Consider the following 5568-nt stretch of genomic DNA (forward strand, 5'->3'; position numbering starts at 1 on the left):
TGCATTGGGTTTGTAGAAGAATTTGGCTCTTGAAATAGCTTATCTTGCTAGGCTATCTGTTCTTGACGAATGTCACGGTTAATTTGCAGCTAAAGCTGTTTCTTTGAAGACCATTTGTGTGGATATATAGAGAGTAAACTTTTCTTACATGCACTGACCAGAACTGACTGCTAGGTTAAAGCAGAATTTCCTCTTCTCTTTGTTAGCTCCAGCATCCTGACAACAATGTCGGATAGGGTCCAGTGATTAGCTTGAAATGAAGTGCCTTGCTTTGAGGTTTTTTTTGGAGAAAACTATTTCTAGTCTTTGTTTTCAGTGGAGGTCTGTCACAAAGTTTTTTGTGGGTCATAAACATAAAATACACCTTGCATTCACAACTGTGTTGTAACTCTTTGGAGAAGGCCAAACTCTAGTACATTATTAAAGGTGCTTTCAGGAGGTGTACCCATAAAACAGAGTTATGAATAACTGTCCCTTATCTTTCATACATGTTTTGCAGGAAAATATGTCTTGTCAAGTTGGCTGTGGTGAAGGAGATTTATTGTACTATACTGAATACACTAATATATAAGAATCTGTACAGTCATGTTTTAAGGGAGAACGGCTGGCAAACCACAGGCAGCAGAGTATTACCAAACCCTGACATTCACAAGAGTGGCTGAAAATCTTCAGGTTTCACTGAAATTATTCTGTCCTCTTATTTTGGCCTTTTAATTATTATTTTAGTTTCCCCATTCATTCTTTATGAATGGCTGCTGAGAAACTGATAAATATATATATAAAAGTTGATTTTTAACCTTCTCTGATCAAAATACCAACGTCTGTATCATGGGCTGTCCAGGTATTGGAACTTGGACTTAATGCCTGGATTATATGTTAGCATAAGCTCACCTTTCCATCAAACCATCCTGTCACAGGCCTTTTGACTTCTGACATCCCTTCTCACCATGCTGTCACAGTGAGAGTGAGCAGCTATTTCCCCTGTTTCCCCAGCAAGGGAAGAGGTAGATCTGTGGCAAGCTGTTACTTGTCCTGGTGCTCTCCTTTCCTCTTCTCTCTTGTGTAAACGCTTCCTCACATCCTCTGCCTGCCTCAGCATTTCTCTTGGCTCTTGAAAATGGAGGGAGAGCATCTCTTTATTCATACAGTTTATGGGAGTTTGCAGTCTAAAATTCAGTGGAGCAGCTATGACAGTTTATATTCAGCAAAAATCTGCCCTTGGGTAGTATTAATAGTGTAATTTTATATTCATATTAATCAGTCTGACAGCTTCCTCCTTGTAGGACAGCTTCCCACTGGAATGGGAGCTGCTCATGAACATGCTTCAGATAGAAAGGTAGGAGTAAATTATTGTGGTTTTAAAGTTTATAAAAAGTGGCTTAAATAGTGACTTTTTTTTTCCTTGGCAAGTCATCAGCTCTCTGCTGTCAGCAGTTACGGTGGTAGCTGTCACTAAAAATGCATCTTGCTTGTCTACACCATAGTGACTAAGCGATACCAGTTTGAAGCAGCTCTGGCTGCTGCTAAAATGCTTTCATGAGGCAGAAGCAACTGTAAACCTAACATTGTGAGATGAAGGAACAAGTGGGGAGCCTGGAGCTCTGAAGGACCTTGCGTCTTCTGTTCTGGAACAAGTGTCATTTCAGCAATATTTCTCCAAAACTTGTAGCATTCTTGGCACCAGTTGTTGGTATTCAAAGTATTCAAAGAGTGGTTTTTCAGTTGTTCAGCCTGTGTGCACACATATTTCATGCCTTACAAGTTCCTGCACTACTTGTCCTAGTTGAAGTATAGCTGGATTGTGTTCAGATATATAACGTCGCTCATTTTTCTTGGTATCATTTTCCAGGTGAGAACTTGTTTGTGCAGGGAGGTGTTTGCTTTGGTAGGCTTTACTTGTTAAGTGGTTGCTTCAAAAGTGTTGCTCTGTCACATGTAAGATGATGTAGGTGAGAGCAGCTTACCTTAGGGAGATAACTTTGCAATACCCTTCAATTTTGGGGAGTATTTTGTTTAGGCTGATCAGTTTCCCTTTGTCCATTGGGTGGCATTGCTTTTTGCCTCAGTAATTGGTGATGTTTTCCATCCTGAGCTTGAGATGGTGGACCCATATCAATAATTAGTGTAAAGCTATGGACCAAGATTGTGAAGCTGGTTTCATTTGCATGCATATCTTAAAGAGTGATGTAATAAAGCCCAGTGCCAGACTTGCACTGATAAAGAATTTATGAAAACATGCTGTATTAATGTGGATTCATCGTGGATGGGATTTTGTGCACACAAGGTTTGCTATTTTTATATTCATTGTATCAACTTTTAAGCCCATTATTTTGTTTTCACAGTAGTAATGTTGCACAGTCTTTGTAAATGTACTTGTGTAGATTAAAGTCGATCTGAGCACAATCTTTCTCTTGGTTCTATAAACGACATGTACAGTGCAGACATAAATACTGGTAATGCACACGGCCTTGCAAAAAAAAGTGATAAATGCAGCAAGGAAAATTGTCCTTCTCCAACTGATTCGGGCAACAGTTAAGAATGAATGTTATTCTTGGGATAACAAATCATGCCTTCTCTATGCCGTTTCCAGGCTTCAGATTTGCATCAGCCTGCAACTGTGACAGAACATCAAATCTCCAAAACACACAACCACCCTGGCCTTCAATTTACCCAAACAAATCATACCCTTTTTACTGCTACTGTTGTGTCAAAAACAACAAAGAAAGCTGTTTGCATTTCTTGTAATAAAAAAAGAAAGATCATCATCTCCCTGTATCTCCTTCTCTAGCTTCTCTGGCAATGGCTGTGCAGCATTTATCTTTAAAGAGTTTTTCTTTTCTCTGATTTGACTTTTTTAGTTTGAAGAGATGACAGTTTTTGAAAGATACATTTGGTTGCCATGCGTGTAAAGCAAGACCTGGTGTAGTACTTGCCTAGCAGTGTATGTGCTGAATATATTGTTTATAGGTATGTTATAGAATGGATAGGAAGCGAGTGTATATGTTATAGCATATGTTGTTTATACTCATACAATGTTGTCTGTCTTAGATTGCTGCTCCTGAATGATATGTAAATGGTATGAGGAACTTTTATGACATTTTTGGTAGAATTAATGTATGTTTGAGATGCTGGGGTCACTTGGCTGCTGCTGAGGGATGGAGTGTTACTATCAGAAGCACCTTTAGCAGGACACTTCTGAGCCGGTGAGGCGGTAGCCTGCCTGCAGTCTATGTTGCCAAATGCCGTCATTGGTGCTTGTGCAGGAATAGAGAAAAATCCCACGTTCAGGGCAGGAAACTCCCAAAGTCACCTGACTTCACCTGGGCTTTAGCTCTGCTGCACATATGTCATTTTAGTCTCTTTTGTATTGTTTCTGGAGCAGCAACCAGTGCTTTCTGGATGCAGTAGGAAGGACCATGAGCTCAAGCAGGCTACAAGAGGGGTTGCTGAATCCAGTGGTGTTTATGCTTAGAACTACAATGCAGATTTTTCTTGTACTTTTTGCTTGCTCCATCTTTGCAGTGATTTTATAGAGGGAAAAATTTCATCTCTGGTTTTTGAACATCACATTTCAAGAGTAGCACTAGAGAAGTAGCTGGCAGCTGTAGTACTGTGGCAAAAGAAGCAAGTTCTTGTCTTACTGAAATGCCTTGATGTTAGATCTGCCTTAATCTAGGAAATCTATAACTGATGTTAACTGATGGAGCAGCCTTACTGCAGGGAACACTAAATAACAACAAGAAAAAATACCACAAAATGGTTTAACTGTCTGGTAACAATTTTGTATTAAATGGAGATAACATATGTTAAGTTAGCACCCACAAATAAATTGGAGGTTAGGCTTGAATAGTAAGCCAGCCACAGCAAGCCCATAGTACAACAGGACTGTTTCAGTACACTGATTTTACACCCTGCATCTGTCCTGCTGCAATGTCATTTTCAGGGAATTTCCCAGGTAATAGTGGTGTAGAACTACTGATTGATTTCAGTGTGTTCTGCTTCATGTACAAGTTTTGTTGCCCTTTGGAACTTGCGTAGCTCTCCTGACTTGGAGCAGGCTTTGTGTGCCTGCTGGCTGGCTGTCCTGCTTGTGTCCTGCTGCCTCAGCAAACGGCCTCTTCTTCATGGGCAGGGGGTGGACAGCAGAGAACATGCAAGAAGGTCTCCACTACCCCTCTGCCTCACTGTCTTGATGTGATCTTCAGGGAACAATCCAAGCTCTCCTACCCAAATATTTCTTTTTAACTTTCAAAGCAGGGCTGTTTTCACAGTTTTTTTTGGGGTCCAAACTGGGTTTCAGAAGGCCAGTACATGATTTTACCCATTACTCTGATGTGTAAATCGATTTTATCATAGCTGACAAAGGCTGACAGCATGACCAAGAGGCAATTGGAGTATTTTTAGTATGAAGGGTTTCTGAAGTGGAAACAAATCTTGCAGGTTTAAAAAAATACTTTGGTATATTGGCAGCAGCTGAAATGATAGCTACATGGCCAGGTCTTTGTCCTGCACGGGCAGTGCTTTACAGGAAGATCCACAGTGTAATTTTTTATCTCTGTTTATAGTTTATTCACCTCAAAATATCACTTATGTATTCCAAATACTCAAGTCTGTATTCATACAGGTTTTTGCAGTCACATCTGAAGCAAAAATTACATCTGAAATTCAAATCTTGACTATTAGAGCATCTTTCAGTTCTGCACTAAGGTTGTTGTTACGATTCTGAAATGAAATGATTATGCTGTTGTGAATTTAGGGAGAATACGCTGACACGAGCCACACGTCAGCAGCAATTGGGCTGCTTCAGCTTTTGCCAGGACTAAACCTCCCCATAGTTAAACATTTTTGTGCATTATCTGCCCAATAACCTGTGCCACTGCAAACAGGTATATGCACTCCCAAAGAGAGCAAGTGTAGGAAAACATCAGTTAACCTGCTCTTTTGCTTTAAATGTTTTAAGGGTATTATAAAAGCACACAGTGTTAAAAGAACATTCTTAAGCCTGTAAACCCCCAGATTCAAAACCACTGGAGTTACATTTCTGATCTCTGTAATGTGTACCACGCTTCCCATGGGCTGTTTCCATGCTGTTCACACTGTTAGCTGTAGCTTTAGATGTAGCTTTATTTTAGCTTTAGTTTTAATTTGTGCCTTTTTGACTTTCTTTCCCAGTAGCAGATGAAGGTACAACATGTTGCTAGTTTCACATTAATAGCAGAGATAAAATAATCTGATGTAATGAAAGTGAGTGGTTGGGATTTCATCTTCAGCCCCCTACTGCTGACGGAGATTTTTTCCAGTTGCTGCCCTGTTGAAGACAGGAGGGAAGATGTCCAGGGGCAGGGCTGGAACAGTGCTGTGCCCTTGTCCTTCTTCCCTTGAGAGGAAATCTGTAAATCCATTCTCATGTCACAACTTATTTCCCTATTTTGCCTGAGGTCCAGCCTTGAGGTATGCCAGTAACCAGTGACACTCACCTTTGCCTATGGTAAATGATACCTTGTGCCAAGCAATTTGTGTTTTCATTTCCATAATTCTAGTCATTTAACTTCAGTTCCTTCTGGTACA

The sequence above is a fragment of the Colius striatus genome, chromosome 12, assembly GCF_028858725.1.
Source record: "Colius striatus isolate bColStr4 chromosome 12, bColStr4.1.hap1, whole genome shotgun sequence".
Lineage (NCBI taxonomy): Eukaryota > Metazoa > Chordata > Aves > Coliiformes > Coliidae > Colius > Colius striatus.